This window comes from Pinus tabuliformis, chromosome 6 (genome assembly GCF_031772625.1).
Source record: "Pinus tabuliformis cultivar Carrire ecotype Pingquan chromosome 6, CPIR1, whole genome shotgun sequence".
Lineage (NCBI taxonomy): Eukaryota > Viridiplantae > Streptophyta > Pinopsida > Pinales > Pinaceae > Pinus > Pinus tabuliformis.
This window is the reverse complement of record NC_142292.1, coordinates 1,631,575,801-1,631,594,131: the sequence shown is the minus strand read 5'-3', so window position 1 is coordinate 1,631,594,131 and position 18,331 is coordinate 1,631,575,801. Positions and strand designations below refer to the sequence as shown.

The following is an 18,331-nucleotide window of genomic DNA, read 5'->3' as shown; positions in this document are numbered from 1 at the left end:
TGTAATAAATTTGTAATTTTATCATGGAATACTTCACATGCAGCCTCTCCTGATCCTTTGCCGAAGTCCAAAGGCCATCATCCCTGCACAAATCAACCAAGAGGCTATCATTCAATTTCATAAAATCGAAAAGGAAAACTTGCAGAACAGAGTTTGTATTAAAATTGAAAAGTGTCGAAGTTCAGTTGGTGTATTTCATAAGAGACATTTCTGTGTTCTAACATCTCATTTGCACGCCAAATAACATCAGAGAACTGAAGGGAAAACATGGGGAAAGCAAATTCAATGTTGGAGGTCGAAATTGTGTTGAAACAGAGCTGCGCGGTGCATAGGAAGAAGGCACAGCGCACATGGGCCACACGGCGCATTGGGTGCTCCTCCGCAGTGTAAATTAACACTAGCGCGGCGCACTCACCAGGCGCAGTGCACTCACCAGGCACGGCGCATTGGGAGTGCGTGCGGTGCACAGAGCCCCAAGGCCGAAATTCATCATCAATTCATCAAAAACTCAATTGTTTCAGCTCAATTCTTCTCCAAGTAAGTCGACAGGGCCTGTTCAGTGATTTTATTCATGTATGATGTGTTTAGAAGCGAAGACATTGGAGTTTAAATGGTGAAAGACTTTGACCTGTTTTGGATATTCGAGTATCTGTGACGGGAGGTGTGCATTCTGATCTCGTGAAAAGGGTGCTTCGTTACATCCATCGTGCTGGACAGGAGCCAGAGGAAATCATTCACCAGATTTCTGAAGCAGTTGTGTATTTTTTGAAAGGATTTGCATCAAAATGGATTTGTAAGGTTGAGAATCGCCTTTGGACAGTGTTTAGTGTGATTGCGGATTGTTTCATTAGAATTTTTGTTTGATTTGGTTTATATGCATTTATGGTTGCCGCAATCAATGTTTCCCAAGGGGGTCGTTGATACAATGGAACCAACACAAAGCGAGTCAGTGAGTACAGTAGAGAATCAGCCCACGAAGGAGCCCCCAGTATTCAAATTCACTTGGCTGATTGAGCATGTTTCCAGATTGAATGTAAAGAAGTGTTACTCGGATGTTTTCATAGTAGGGGGTTATAAATGGCGTGTCTTGATATTCCCCAAAGGAAACAACGTGGACCACTTATCCATTTACTTAGATGTGGCAGATTCCGCTACATTACCTTATGGTTGGAGCAGATATGCCTTTTTCAGTCTGGCTATTGTTAATCAGATTCATCACAAGTTCACCGTCAAGAAAGAAACACAACACCAGTTCAATGCCCACAACTGGTGTTGTGTTTCTTTCTTGATAGACATATGATAGACATGCTACATGAATTCTTTGCTTCAGACATTGTATCATATTCCTTACTTCAGAAAGGTTGTCTATCATATGCCCACAACTGAAAATGATATACCCTCAAAAAGTATTCCATTGGCTCTACAGAGCTTGTTTTATAAAGTCCAGCACAGTGACACCAGCGTTTCAACAAAAGACTTGACCAAATCATTCGGATGGGACACATATGATTCTTTCATGCAACATGATGTGCAGGAGCTAAACCGAGTACTCTGCGAGAAGTTAGAAGATAAAATGAAGGGCACAGCTGTTGAGGATACAATAAAGCATCTATTTGAAGGACATCATATGAACTACATCGAGTGCATAAATGTGGATTATAAATCTACAAGGAAGGAATCATTCTATGATCTACAGCTTGATGTTAAAGGCTGTCGAGATGTCTATGCTTCATTTGATAAGTATGTTGAAGTTGAACAACTTGATGGTGATAACAAATATCATGCAGAGTAGTATGGACTTCAGGAGGCAAGAAAAGGTGTTCTTTTCCTTGGTTTTCCTCCTGTACTACAACTTCAGTTGAAGCATTGAATATGATTTCATGCGAGACACAATGGTCAAGATAAATGATCGATATGAATTTCTACTTCACTTGACTTGGACAGAGACAATGGCAAATATCTCTCTCCAGATGCAGATAGAAGTGTGCGCAATTTATATACTCTTCATAGTGTTTTGGTTCACAGTGGAGGTGTGCAGGGTGGTCATTATTACGCTTTCATTAGACCAACTCTCTCAGACCAGTGGTACAAGTTTGATGATGAACGTGTCACAAAGGAAGAAGTAAAGAGAGCACTTGAGGAGCAATATCGTGGTGATTAGACCGGATCAGATGCATGCGTTTTTTTTGTCTAATCACAAGGCACCATACTATTAAAACAAAGTAACGACAAAGGGAAGGCAAAAAGTCAGAAACCGTAAAGCCTAAATTAAAACGCAAAATACTTACCACAGCAGAAAGATAGGAACAGATTGCCTATTTTTATCTTCAGTTGCGGTTCAAAGGAATTTACACCTACAGATTTCACGTCTTCATTGGTCATCGACAGATTCGAGGAGAGATGTAATGCTGCTCCTTTTTAGAGCAGACTTTTCCTATTTTCATGATTTTAGGTGAAACTGCTCCCTATTCTCATCGATTTGCTTTCCCCAGCTATGAGTTATATATTGTATTGAAAATCATTTGTAAGGGGTTCGGAGAGTTCTGAGGAAAAGTGTGGGAGGAAAAAACCCAGCACTATCACTATACAGTTTTGACAGAGGATTAATTAAATGGTGCAACTCTGATTTATAAGATTCTTGCAGTATGAATTTAGCATGTGTTTCTTCCTTTATGTTTCATATGTCTTTGTTATGTTTTGCCATTCATTCATGATCGTTTCCAGCTGAATACTTTTAAGTGAGAAAGGTAGAATTCAGTCATTGCTCTGCCTTGAGGAAGTGTTCAGACTTTATGTGTTTTCTTCTTCCTGGAAAGGATTCATACATTAATGCCCTTTTCAGCTTTCTTAAACAGTCTTTTCACCCCATTTAAATTCAATTTGATTGCTAAACCTCATGCCTATCTTGCCTTATGAAATATCCTGTGCCTTTGGTTAAATCTCTGCTCATGCTGTCCTTGTCCCATACAGCCCAGAAACTCAGTCATTGATTGGATTAACTCTTTCATATCAGTTTACTAGCCTAAAATCATTATCAGTTTTGCATTTGGGTCATCTTAGGCTCTATTGGATATCTTTTGCCGAGATAGACCCGGAGAGAGCCCTCTCCTGTCCTCGTAGGGCTAGCTACGAGGCTGAGCTTGGTTTGATGTGGACCTAGAACCTTGTCTTTTCAGCCTAAGACAAATCTAGGCTCTAACACCATGATATGTATAGATACCACCAGAAATCAGTTCATTTAGGTAGGACACAGGCTCCTATATGTGGGCTTTTGGTGAAACCCGTAAACCCCACCTGAGAAATCAGAATTTTTTTTTTCATATTTTAAATTATGTACGTGGGTTCAATGTTATGGTACCCATGTGTACATGCGCTTTTATAAAAGTGGAGTCACGTATGGAATTTAAAAAATTGTTTTTTAATATATGATCAAGTATGAATGGGAAAGGTCTACCTAAGACCATATAAAAGCATCATGACTACAGGAGTGTTGAATAATTCTATAATAGTTTTCTTTTTTATTGCGACTTTGCTACTGCTAATCCTATGAGTTTATTTCCTCCTCTTAGACAAGTGGTGCAGGTGGTCTAAGTGACCTACATAGGTCACACCCTACTTTTATCAAATTATGTCAAAATATTTCATTTTATCTAGTGGCAAAGGACCATAACTAACCATGTTCATGCCATGGAAAGTTAGTCTCTAGGATCCTGGTCTTTTTCACATTCTCAATATTGTCTAGGGTTAAGGAGGCTATGTTTGAACTCACAAATTCCTCGGGTTCCTCTAAAGATTTTCTTTCCTTTTTATGCAAGGTTCTTTGATCCAGCCACTCATCTCATACAAGCTCTTTCTGTTAGGTTTGTATTTTCATGTTGTACCTTTGTGAGAAATTGTCGTGAGGCATTACTCGTTTTCTAGGTCTCTTGTAAATGTTAAAATCTTTCTTTTGTAATAATCGTAATTGATTTTCTATGGACATTTGTTTTACGATAGGATGTATTTCTCCTTAGAATTGGGCCTTTCCCTCTATATAACACAATATTTAATTGTTTAAAATACAAATGCTCCTTCCAGTATTGTGTTTATGGAACATGTTTATTTAGAATTGGAGCATGATTTCTTTTCTTCATCTAGATTATTCTTTGTTTTCTTTTTCAAAAGTTATTGTGTATTTAATTCGATGATATAATAGATGAATTAGCAATATTTGTTTACCCATATTTTACTAGACCACCACACTGTTTTTAGCGCAAAGGATTTTATTTTATTTTCCTAACCGATTTATTTTAGGGAAAGACTCCTGGACCAGGACTATCTATCAGCTGTAGGAATTGGTCGGGCCTTCTAGGCTAGACTGTTCCCCTTAATCATCTAACCAATTCTCTAGTTAGTTAAGTCCCATACATGTACATTTTCTAGTCCCATCTTTCGCTGAGTACAACATTTGGTCCTTCATTTTAAGGTTTTTGAACGAAGCTTCGGTCCTCTAGGATTAGTCTGCGCTTCGAAGCTTGACAAAAATTTCTTTTCCTAGGGACAACCCTCTCTTTTCTAACAGGTCTAACCTGTGTATAACCCTATTCCTAACTTACAGTCCCCCTTACTTTCAACAAGAAGTCATTGGGGTTTTTTGTTTTGGTGTCAAATTATCTGCTTAGTTCATGCAGCTAGAAAATCTTACCGTTGAAGGCTTTACCACCCATCCAATGAGATAGGAAATCACATCCAAGTCTCCCCCCGAGCCACTTTATTCCAGAGTAGTTGTAAGACAAAAGTTAAGTTCTTAAGCCTCAGGACTCCCGGTCCAACCAAAAACTACCTAACCTCAATGTTAAAAATAACAACAAGAAAATCCTAATTTAATTTTTCCTTGAATTAAATTGTAATTCTATTCTCATAGCAACTTGTAGCTAACTAAGTTAAGTTGACTTAGTTGGCTCAGTAAATTCGAGTTGGAAGTCTATCTGGAGTCATGTAGCGTGATCCCTAAATTTTAGTGGCCCAAGTTGAGCTCTTATAATTATTTAATTCAATTTAACTAAGTTAAATTCAATTAACTAGTTCTACCTATTGGAGGAACTAGTGAGAGGTCAAGTGAATTAAATTGGTTTTAATTCGCATGCAGTGATAAAAAAGATAACTACTAATTCAATCAAAAATAACTAATGCATATCAGTTCAAAGGAAGAACCCGTGGAGATTAGAGTTCAGGGATAGTGTACTACCAGTTGTAAAATCATCTAAATTAAACCGATGGTGCATGCAGTCAGAGGAAGGCCTATGGATGGACTGAAAAATTATGAGTGAGGAAATTCTCAATTAAACATGGGCTAATTCCCTAGGAAACTAGGTAAGGAAATAGGAGCTTGGAAGGCAGCAGATTTGGCTAACTATTAGCTTCAGCTGGCTTGTGAAGAAATGAGATAGATTGTCCTTGTGCAAAGATTGTTTGGGTTGAACAAGCATTGTGTTTTCTTCTTAGATATTCTAGTCAATGAAATATATAGATAGTAGGGGTTTTTAGTTGTGGATTTCCCAAGAAAATTGTTGTGTTATGTGTGATTGAAATTCTTCCTTTTCTACTTCATGATTTCATCAATCAATTTTTGTTTTCGCTGATGAGTAAAGTAGATTCAAGTAAAAAAATTTAGCATATCACAATCTACAATTTGAATCTACAAGAAAATTCTACATGGTATCAAAGCTGAAATCACTACAGAAGAGGAGAATACGAGTTTTTTGTGCAGGTGAACTCAAATTTTTAGTTTCATACTTCAAAGTCAGCAAGATGTCGTTCTACAATTTGAGACTTGAGTATGCCCTTGAGGGCATCTCGAATTACATAGCTTGGAAGGATAGGATAGAGGCAGTGTTGGAATACAACGTGTTGAAGGAATTCATAGATCATGATATCTTGAAGCCTCAAACATCTGATGCTAAAGATCTGTTTGAATGGAGAAAGTGTGTGGCAAAGGTGAGAAGGATTATCCTAGAAGGAGTTTGAGATCATATTGTCTCAAATCTCCACGGTAAGGAAACTCCATTTGTAATGTGGAAGAAATTGACGGACCTGTTTCAAAACAACAGTGTTCATAGGAAGATGGCACTAAAGGACAAACTCGGAAAGATCAAGATGGAGAAGCGTGACTCAATTCCAAAGTACTTAACCAATTTCACCCAATGTTGGGACGAGCTTGGAAGTGTTAGGGTTAATGTTGCAAAAGACAATCTAGTGAACCTAGCACTTCTAGGACATCCCAAGAGCTAGCACAAATACCCAGACTTAGTTAATGGGAGGGAGAAGCTAAAAAAGTGGGAGCAATTATGGTCTAACTTGGTACAGGAAGAGATTCGGTGGAACACCAGAGATGGATGCTCATCAAAGCATGATGATGAGGATAATTGTGCCTTGGCTGGAAAGGCGAAGAAAGGGAAGGGGGAGTCATCCCATTCCAAATTAGATTCCATTCAGGTTCGAAAGAAGAAGGAAATGTCGAAAATTAAATGTTTTCACTGTCACGAGTTGGGACACTATGACACAAAGTGTCCACACAAGAAAGCCAGTAAGAATCCCTTAGGAGGAGTGGCAGGTGAAGCCCTTCCTTCACAATTCAAACTCGATTTCACCCTCATCGCTTTAATGGTGTCATCGGTGATGGGTAGTGTGTGGTACCTGGATAGATGATGGGAGGTATAACGCGACTAACATCGGTACTGTTACTTTTCAGAGGGAGTTCTCCCCTCACATTGATAGATGTCATGTATGTTCTAGGTTTGAATAAGAACTTGGTTTATGTTGTCATGTTGGAGGATCAAGGCTACGATGTGATATTTAGTAAGAGAAAGGATTTCCTTCATTACATAGCACCAAGACAGGGGAAGCAGATCGGGGTTTGAGTGAAGAATCCCTACAAATTGGAGGTAGAGTAGTGCACTACTTTGATCACTAAAGCAGAGAAGGTGTAGAGCCGAGACATCAGTGAGTTGTGGCATAGAATATTTGGTCACTTGCACCACAGATCTTTGAAGATCATGCAGAAAATTTCTACAGGAATTCCCAAAGGTACACTAGAGCAGAGAGACACATGAAAAGGGTGTACATTGGGGAAGTACACCAAAGCTTACTTTCATGAAAAAGACATTCGAGCGCAAGCAATCCTTGATCGAGTTAACTAAGATGTTTGTTGACCATTCTCGACAACATTCACAACCAAGCACAGGTAATATGTAATATTTTTTGATGATTTTTCTTGTAAGTGTTGGATTTTCTTCATGCAAAAGAAAGATCATATGTTTGCTAAGCTTTCTGAATTTAAAGCACTTGTCAAGAAAGATACTAGCAATAAATTTAAAGCTCTCAGAAGCGATAACAGTGGAGAATATGTGTCAAATGAATTCAAGGAATTTTTTTCTTCAGAAGGCATCCGAAAAAAGTTGATAGCACCTAATAACCCACAGCAGAATGGGGTGGCTGAAAGGAAGAACAAAAGTATTGTGGGAGAGGCATGGGTGATGTTACATGATCAGGGTGTACCGTTGCACTTATGGGTTGAAGCATGCAACACAGTTGTTTATTTTCAGAATAGAAGCCCTCATCGAATTTTTGGGATGAGTACACTAGAAGAAGATTTTTTAGGTAAGAAACCAGATGTGGCACACTTCAAAATATTTGGTTCATCAGTCTACTGTCATGTTACCAATGATGCACGGAAAAATCTAGAGCCAACAACTAGGTTGGGCATATTTTTGGGGGTACACTGATACACCTCACAATTATCAGGTGTACGTTCCATCTAACAGGATGGCAGTGGTTCGTAAAGATGTGAATTTTGATTAAGAGAAGGCCATGAGATGTTCCCTTGAGAGGGAGCTTCAGTTACATGCAGTTGAGGAGATTTTAGCTCCAAAGGAGGAACCTCAAGATGATGTGGAGCAACCACATGCAGAGGAGCATAGAGTGGAAACACCCACTTATGCAGAGACTTTCAGAGATGGGATAAATCACACAAGAGAGGTTGATAGGTTATGCATGACGCTAGAGATAATGTGGGAGCACCCATGTCATAGCGCAGTCAGAGGAGGTCACCAGAGTGGTACACTGGCTACATGGATCTGATGAGTGAGAGTGTAGAGATTGATCCATCCTCATTCAAGGAAGCAGTGTAGCAACCAGTGTGGGTTGATGCCATGGTTGAGGAGTATGACTCCATTATTAGAAACAATGTTTGGGAGGTGGTCCCAAGACTAGCAGACAAGTCAGTGGTGAGTTCCAGATGGCTTTACAAGGTAAAGAAAGCAGCAGATGGGAGTGTGGAGAAACACAAGGCCATATTTGTGGCCAGAGGGTTCTCTCAGGTGGAGGGAATTGATTATGATGAGAATTTTTCTCTTGTAATAATGTACTCATCAATCAAATCTATTTTATCACTGTTAGCACAGATGGTATGGAAGATACATCAGATGGATGTAAAGACAACATTCCTCAACGACATGATTGAGGAAGAGGTGTATATTGAGCAGCTGAAAGGATTTGAGACCTTCAATAGAGAGTTGCATGTGTGCAGACTCAAGAGAGCGTTGTATGGACTGAAACATGCACCTCATTCTTCGTACACTAGGACTAACAGCTATTTCATGAGGTTGGGCTTCACCAAAAGTAAAGCAGATGTGAGCCTTTACCATATTGTGGTTGAAGGTAAATTGTTGATTATAGTATTATATGTTGATGATTTGATTTTGATAGGTGATGAGACGCTGATTAAGTCTTGCAAAGAGGATTTTGTAAGAGAGTTTGAGATGAAGGACCTAGGGCTCATGCATTACTTTCTTCAGATGGAAGTATTTCAAGGAGATGAGGAATTGTTTATCTCTCAAGGAAAGTATGCCAACGAGATACTAACGAAGTTCCACATGGACAACATCAAAACCTTGGAGACCCCTCTAGATGGTATCTAGAGGAAGGAGGATGCTAGTTCAAGTGAAGTAGTGGATGCTACTATTTATAGACAACTTGTGGGTTCACTTATGTATTTGGTGAACACATGACCGAAGATGTGTTTTACAGTTAACCATCTTAGTCAAGCCATGGTTAAGCCAACTAAACATGTGTTGATATACCTGAGAGGCACCACTTAGTTTGGTATTTGGTATAGATGGACAAAGGGAGTGAAGCTTCAAGCTTTCACAGATGAATATTGGGCAAGGAGTTGATCTGAGAGGAAAATCACATCAGGTGGAATATTAAATATTGGGTCAATAGAAATTTCTTGGTAGAGTAGGAAGTCGAGATCAGTTGCACTCAGCTCAGTAGAAGTAGAGTACATGGTTATTATTCAAGAAAATTGTGAGGCTATCTGGATGAGGAAGATACTTGTTGGGTTGTTTGGTCAGCAGATGGATCCAACAGTGATTTAATGTGACAATCAAAGTTGTATCAAACTCCCCGAGAATCCAGTTTTTCATGATCAATCCAAGCATATTGACTTCTGGTATCACCATCTATGAGATTGTGTGAAGAGGATAATCATGTTGCTGGAGTACATTCCTATAGAAGAGAAGGATGCATATATTTTGACAAAGTCATTTTCAAGATGCAAATTTGAGTTTCACAGAGGCAAGATTAGGGTAGCAGATAATCCCTTTCTTGTTGAGAGGGAGTGTTAAAAATAGAAACAAGAAAATCCTAATTTAAGTTTTACTTGAATTAAATTGTAATTCTATTCTCATAGCAACTTGTAGCAGTTAACTAAGTTAACTTGACTTAGTTGGCTCAGTAAATTTGAGTTGGAAATCTATGTAGATTCAAGTAGAGTTATCCCTAAATTTTAGCGCGTCGGGTTGAGTTCTTATTGAGTTGTAATTATTTAATTCAGTTTAACTCAGTTAAATTCAGTTAAACTAGTTCTAATTGTTGGAAGAACTAGTGAGAGGTAAGTGAATTAAATTGGATTTAAGTCATATGCATTGATCAATCAAATAACTAATGATTCACTCAAAAATAATGCATGCATGGTAGTTCAAAGGAAGACCCAGTTGAGATTAGAGCTCAGGGACCATGTACTATCAGTTGTAAATTCATCTAAAATAAAACAATGGTGCATGCAATCCGAGGAAGGCCTATGGATGGATTGTGCAGTTATGAGTGAGGGATTTCCCAATTAAATATGGGCTAATTCCCTAGGCAATTGCGCAAGGAAGTAGGAGCTTGGAAGGAAGCAGATTTAGCTAAGTATTGGCTTGCACTGGTTTGTGAAGTAGTGAGAGAGATTATACTTGTGCAGAGATTGTTCAGGTTGAACAAGAAATGTATTTTCTTCTCAGATCTTCTGGTTAATGCAATATACAGATAGCAGGGGTTTTTAGTTGTGGCTTTCCCCAAAAAATTATTGTGTTATGTGCATTTGAAATTCTTCCTTTTCTACTTCGTGATTTCATCGATCAATTTTTGTTTCCGCTGATCAATAGAGTATATTCAAGTCAATTGTTTTAGCATATCACAATTTGAAGTTTGAATCTACAAGAAAATTTTACACTCATGGTTTCCCCTGGATCTTGTCCAGCTCGAAAACACCCTTAGCAACAGCCTGCTTCCCCTTGACAATGTCTTGCTCAAGATTTTCCTCCTTCTCTATTCTCTTTCTGTTTTTTCCCGATTCTCAAATTGAGATACTTTTTCATTCTCCTCAGAGAAAAAAAAAAATTAAAATAAAAATAAAAAATAACTATCTTAACTACTTGGAATCAAAGATTTTCTATAAATTCTCTTTTCCGCATCTTCCTTGAGTTGTCATAATATTTAAAAAACAATTAAATAAAATAAATTTAAATATTTAAAATTATTTTATTAAGCTTCCACCTAAATTTACTAAGTCTCGTAAAAATAAATAATTAAATATTTACATAGCTAAGATTTTCTATAAATTCTCTTTTCCGCATCTTCCTTGAGTTGTCATAATATTTAAAAAACAATTAAATAAAATAAATTTAAATATTTAAAATTATTTTATTAAGCTTCCACCTAAATTTACTAAGTCTCGTAAAAATAAATAATTAAATATTTACATAGCTAAGAGTGTTATAAAACCTCTTACAAATTTATAACTTCAAAATATATATGGACTATTTTCATACAAATATTGATAAACTTAGACATTGATTGAAATATTGCTCTATTAAAAAAATGATTTATTATATAAAAGACTTAGCATTGGTAAAAATTATATAAATCTCGAATCTCATGCATTTACATTATATGTACTTTCTTATAAGTACCGATAAGAAATTAAGCAACTAAATAAGCATTAGCAGGAAACTGAAATGTAGGAAAGTAAGGAAAAAAAATAATAAGAAATTAACATGTAGAAAGATAAATTAATATAAAAGTAAATTTTAAAAAAGCAAAGGACTTATTATTATTTATTAATAAATCTGATTATTTATATGAATAATTACTATCTATTATTAATATAAATAAGTTTGATCATCTATTTTTCATAATTGAATTTAAATTATTAAAACAAATGAAATTTTATTTAAAAATGAATATAACTTATAAATTTAATTTTTAAAAGAAATAAAATTTTATTAAATAAAAATAAGAAATCTAAAATATAATTATATTCAAATTATCCCAATAAATTTGATTTATATACTAAATACTATTATATTGGAATAAGTAATATATATCTGAATTATAAATAAGTTACAATATATTAAAATAAATATAATTTATTAAACTCACAGGTTCGGCATGTTGCTATAGGTCTGCTGTGTTGGGGTGGGACCTAACAGGTTGGGCCATTGGAAACTACTACTTTGCCATTGGTAACTCTGCTGCTGCGTTAAGTAAGTCAGTTTGCATATCTACGACCCAGAGGTGACTTTCCCGAGGTACGAGGGGAAGGGTTTCACTTTTCCACTTGTCCATTTGAGGTGATCCTAGCACCACCCTTTCCCACTTCGCCGACCGGTACTACTTCATACTACTAAATGCTGGTACTTGTTGATGCCAGGATTCAATGTATCTTAAGGCTTCTTCTTGCCGTGGACTACAGCTTTAGGCATGGGACTAAAGAAATACCTTTAGTTGTTGTTTCCTCTCTGTAAGCTATACCACCTACTTGCGCTTTATTAGTCCAACTACTACTAAGCCTTGGAGTAAGTCCCGGCAGCCTTACTCAATAAGGACACATATTTTTTGTAAGCTTGGTATGACTATATCTTTATCATGTCTAATATATCTCTGATGGGGTAGGGAATTGAACTAGTGACTTCACATCAAGGAGTGTTTTCACTTAATACTCGATCATCATATATTCAAGACCCATGGACAACTTATTAAACATATTAAAATAATTTTTATGTACTAAAATTAGTATAAATCATCAAAACAAAAATAATCTCAAATATAATTTTATATAAATAATTACATAGTGCATAAAACATAGCCACTCTCTACCTTGTGGGAAGTGCTACTAAACTAGCCTAGAGCCATCTTAACCCTGGATCTATCAAGTACCGAGAGGGATCCAATCTCTCGAGGTGCAAACCTATTTTTTGAGTACAAAACTCGAGGAAAGGATTACACCTCGAGAGATTTGATCCCACTCGAATCTTAATAGATCCAAGGTTAAGCTAGATCTAGGCTAGTTATATAATACTATATAACTATATTTGTATCTATGTGTCTCTTTCTTAATCCCTCTCTCTATCTCACCCCATAAACATACACATTCACTCTCTACATCTATCTATCTCTCCCTCCCTCTCTCTCTCTCTCTCTCGCACTCTTGTCCCCTTTTCTCGCTCTCTCTCTTACCTCCTACTCTCCTCTCTCACTCTCTCTACATTGCTCCCTTTTCACTCCCTCTCTCTCTCCACCTTTCTCCCTCTATGTATTTCTTCTTCCCTCCCTCTCTCTCCCCGTCCAACTCCTTCTCTAGTTTTGCAAACCGAAGGCGCGTCGGCTAGGCGAGATGAACGAGTCGGCCGGGTGGCACAACTCACCCACCCACCATATGAATACATGGTGCGAGTTGGGGAGTTGGCATCATTCGATCACACTCGATCAACGCTCATCGAAGGAACTCGTGAAGGTGCGAAGTAGGCCGCAGTGAAGGCGCACATAACCGCAGGTTATGCGCCCACTTGTCGAGCAGGCAGACACGGTATTCGTACGGAGTTTTGGTGAACAGGTATACGGGTGGAGGGCTACATGAAGGCGCCTGCCCGTCAGTCGATAGTGCAGGTAGAGGGCTGCACGAAGGTGCCCACCCACCGGTTGTAGTCACGGGTGGAGGGATGCATGAAGGCACCTGCCTGTCGGTTGGTGAACTCGGGTTGAGGGTGTAAGAAGGTGCCCGCCCGAAGGTGGACTCGGGTGGAGGGTTGCACGAAGGCACCCGCCCGACGGTGTGACAAACTCGGGTGAAGGAGTTCGGGTGGAGGGCTGCACGAAGGCATGCCCGCCAGACTCGTGTAAGAAGTTTGGGTGAAGTGTGGATTGTGTGGGGAGTGACCACCGTGCAAGGCGTGCATGAGGTGGGCACCCATTGGCAAACGACACGGTAAAACGTCGGTGGAGCATTTGCTCCCAGTAACTTGTATTTATACAAATTCATAATAAAACATTATTATTGCATATAATGGTGTCCTTTCTGCTGTGTTGATGTTTATGGTTAAATGTTCATAATGTTAATGGATTCCGCACATTAATATTGTTAATGAAAGATGATGAATGTTAGGCATAGTTCGCAAAGTAGCTTAACAATGGAACATGTTAGCTACTTAGGGGGTGCCGCACCTTTGCTAATTAACGAAAAAAGAATTGGGGGTGTGACAGATGGTATCAGAGCTACTTGTAGAGAACAGACATGTATGGAGGGAAAAGTTATGGAGAAATCATGGATTAAAAGTTTGGGTTTCGTGGACTTGATGGTTCATGGCAAGACCATTCAAGCTCTGGTGGACATGGGGGCCACTCATAACTTCATGACGACACGATTAGCAAAAGAGGTTGGACTGATGATCTTCCCATCGAATGTGGAAGTCAAGGATGTGAACTCTAGAGTTAAAGTGACAGGTTTGGCACACGAAGTGCCTGTGTAGATGAAAGACTAGAAGGGTTACTTAGACTTCACAGTGATGGAGATGAACGACTTCGATATGATATTGGGGCAAGATTTCTTGAAGGGAAACAAGGCAATTTTTGTCCCCTTCTGTGATGAGGTGTTGCTGGTTGGACAGTCACAAACTTGGACTTTGCCCACTCATAGGCAAAGGAGGGAAGTCAAGGTGCAGCATGTTTCTACACTAAGTTTGGAGAAGGCTATGAAGGAGTCAGATATGGAGACATATGCGGTGATGTTCAAGGGAGTCGAAGGTGATGGAGTGGGGACGCCTGTTCCAACCGAGATTTCTGAGGTATTGGCCAAATATGCAGATTTGATGCCTGATGAGCTACCAAAGAAGCTTCCACCAAGGCGTGTAGTGGACCATAGCATAGAGCTTGAGCTAGGAAAGCAACCCCCGGCTAAAGCACCTTATCGGTTGTTAGGACCTGAGTTGGAGGAATTGAAACGACAGTTAAAGGAGTTAACTAATGTATGTTTCATTAGGCCTTTAAGGTCCCCCTATGGAGTTCCGGTATTGTTCCAGCGGCAGAAGGATTCGAATGAGCTACAGATGTGCTGTGATTACCGTGCATTAAACAAGCAGACGGTAAGGAACAGGTATCCTTTGCCATTAACTGCTGATTGCTTTGACAAGCTTGCGAAAGCCCGAGTGTTTTCCAAGCTGGACTTGAGGCATGTGTATTATCAGGTGCGGATAGCTGAAGGAGAGGAGAAGAAGACCACGATAGTAACAAGGTATGGTTGCTTTGAATTCCTTGTTATGCCATTTGGGTTGTGCAATGCCCCTGCTACATTTTTCGCTTTGATGAATGATGTTATATGGCCATACTTGGATTTGTTCATAGTAGTGTACTTGGACGATATAGTGGTGTACAGCGACAACATGGAGGATCATAAGAAGCACTTGACGATGGTGTTCTAGGCACTGAAGACAAATCAGTTGTACTTGAAGAAGTCTAAGTGTGTGTTCGCTCAGACCGAGATTCCGTTCCTTGGGCATATGGTTGGTCAAGGGTACATATGGATGGAGCCGAGTAGAGTGAAGGCAATTGAGGACTAGGTTGAACCAAAGAATGTCCATGATATAAGGGTGTTTTTGGGCATGACCAACTACCAATGGAAGTTTGTAGAGGGGTACTCCAAGGTAACATCATCACTGACAGACCTGTTGAAGAAAGACAAGAGATGGAGTTGGACAGACAAATGTCAAGAGGCATTTGATGACTTGAAGAAGAGGATGGTTACAGCACCAATACTGAAGTTTCCAGACTTCGAGAGATCATTTGAGGTACACACAGATGCTTCAGATTTTGCCATGGGAGGGGTTCTTATGCAGGATGGGAATCCGGTGGCGTACGAGAGTTGGAAGTTGCAGGATAGAGAACGGAGGTATCCGGTCCATGAGAAGGAGATGACTGCGATCATTCACTGTCTTCATGTGTGGAGGCATTACCTGATTTGGAAGCCATTTGTTGTCAAGACAGACAACGTCGCAGCAAGTTATTTTGCATCACAACCGAAGCTTTCTGTAAAGAAAGCTCATTGGGAGGACTTCTTGGCAAAATTCTACATGACTATTGAGTATAGATTGGGAAGACACAATGCGGTAACAGATGCCCTTAGCAGGAAGGGACAACTTGCAGCATTGGAAGGAGAAGACCAGGCAGCAAGGAGTAAGAGTTGAGTTCAGATGTCAGAAGAGATGCAGAATAAGCTCAAGGAAAGTGTTGAGACCGATACTCAGGCGCAGAATATAGTGAAGCAGATAAAGGAGGGGAAGACACGGAATTTTTTTCTCCGAGATGGATTCTTGTTCTTTGGAAACCGACTCTATGTTCCAAAGTCATTTGGGCTCAGGAGGAACCTTTTGAAGGAGTGCCACGACTCACCATGGGCTGGCCACCCAGGGTAGTGTCGTTCTTTGACATTGTTGGAGAGAGGATTCTTTTGGGAGAAGGTTCGGGAGGATGTATAGGAGTATGTACATACATGCATCATTTGTCAGTAGGACAAATCAGATACTCAGAGGTAAGGAGGTCTGTTGCAGCCTTTACCGATTCCTGAGAGACCATGGATGAGTGTCTCGATGGACTTCATCACTCAGTTTCCACAGGTTCAGGGGTATAATTGGATAATGGTCGTGGTTGATCGTTTTTCCAAGTATGTTGTCTTTGTTCCAACAAAGATGCCTTGTGGAGCTGAGCAGACTGCGAAGTTTTTCTTCAAGAACATAGTGAAGTATTGGGGGATGCCATTAAGCATCATGTCGGACCGAGATCCATAATTTACAAGCAGATTTTGGACCACATTGTTTAAGTTAGTTGGGACAGAGTTGTTGATGAGTTCGAGTTACCATCCACAAACAGATGGACAGACCGAGAGGATCAATGCATTGCTGGAGGATTACTTGAGACATTATGTGACGGCTGATCAGAAGAATTGGCCTGAACTCTTGGATATTACTCAGTTAAGCTACAATATTCAAAAGAGTTCTGGGACGAGGTACAGTCCATTTGAGTTGGTGAATGGACAGATGCCAATCACACTGCATACCGTAGTGACAGGAGGTTTGTTGAGAAGTCCTCGTGTGAAGAAGTTCATGAAGGCTTGGGATGAGACCTTAGAGCTGGCATAGTTGTGCTTGCACGAAGCTGCAAGGAGAATGAAGAAATGGGCAGACAGAGGAAGACAGGATGTACACTTTAGTGTGGTAGATATGGTGTTTCTCAGGATTACCGGAGATCAATTTCAACCACCTAAGGGGACTGCTAGCAAACTGACGGGGAAGTATGAGGGACCATTTCAGGTGAAGAAGAGAGTGGGGGAAGTTGCTTATGAGCTGGAGCTTCCATGCCATATGCACATGAAGCATCAAGTTTTTCACATGAGTCAATTGAAGAGATGCATACTTGATGCTGATCATCCAGAGAGAGTGGAACCACCGAGGGGACCAGCCATGATTGTGGACAAGCCTCACTAGAGATGGATAAGATTCTGAGTGTTCGATCTACAGGGCTTGGCTGCCACATGAGACGGGAGTTTCTTTTTAGATGGAAGAATGCATCGGAGGAGGATAGTTGGGAAATGAAGGACTCACTTTGGAGATGGAAGCATAAGTTTGTGAAATATAATAGGAAGCTACGGAGGAGAGCTGGATTGCCAGGGATGACAATGCTTTCGGGTGGGGGAGAATGTAACGCCCTGCAACTGGCGAGTCGCCCAGGCGTGCCCACCGATCGATCGAAGTAGCATGCGAGGCAGAAAGGCGACCAAACAGGCGAGACATGTTATGTGGGCAAAGTTCGGTTGCATACTTATACACGGGCAGGCTGAACGAGTCACCCGCGGGCCGACCGTGTGAAGTGGTGAAATGGGCGAGTGATGGTGGGGCGGTCCCGTGTGATGGGCGGGCTGACCTACACATCGAACGAGTTTTGCAAACCGAAGGCGCGTCGGCTGGGCGAGATGAATGAGTCGGTCGGGTGGCACGACTCGCCCACCCACCATATGAATACATGGTGCGAGTTGGGGAGTTGGCATCATTCGATCACACTCGATCAATGCTCATCAAAGGAACTCGTGAAGGTGCAAAGTAGGCCGCAGCGAAGGCGCACATAACCGCAGGTTATGCGCTCACTCGTCGGGCAGGCAGACACAGTATTCACACAAAGTTTTGCTAAACGGGTATACGGGTGGAGGGTTGCACGAAGGTGCCCGCGTGTCGGTCGATAGTGCGGTGGAGGGTTGCACGAAGGCGCCTGCCTGCTGGTTGTAGGCATGGGTGGAGGGCTGCACGAAGGCGCCCACCCGTCGGTTGGTGAACTCGGGTGGAGGGTGCACGAAGGTGCCCGCCCGACAGTGGACTCGGGTGGAGCGCTGCACGAAGGCGCCCGCCCGACGGTGTGACAAACTCGGGTGAAGGAGTTCGGGTGGAGGGCCGCACGAAGGCGTGCCCGCCCGACTCGTGCAAGGAGTTTGGGTGAAGTGTGGATTGTGTGGGGAGCGACCACCGTGCAAGGCGTGCACGAGGTGGGCGCCCGTTGGCAAACGACATAGGTAGAACGCTAGTGGAGCATTTGCTCCCGGTCACTTGTATTTCTACAAATTCATAATAAAACATTATTATTGCATATGATGGTGTCCTCTCTACTGTGTTGATGTTTATGGTTAAATGTCTATAATGATAATGGATTCTGC

General features: G+C 40.5%; 1 pseudogene; it reads left to right on the top strand.

The window, feature by feature from the left end:
* The first annotated feature begins 923 nt into the window (after window positions 1-923).
* LOC149265166 (ubiquitin C-terminal hydrolase 12 pseudogene) lies at window positions 924-2,161 on the top strand (annotated as a pseudogene).
* The last annotated feature ends 16,170 nt before the right edge of the window (window positions 2,162-18,331 follow it).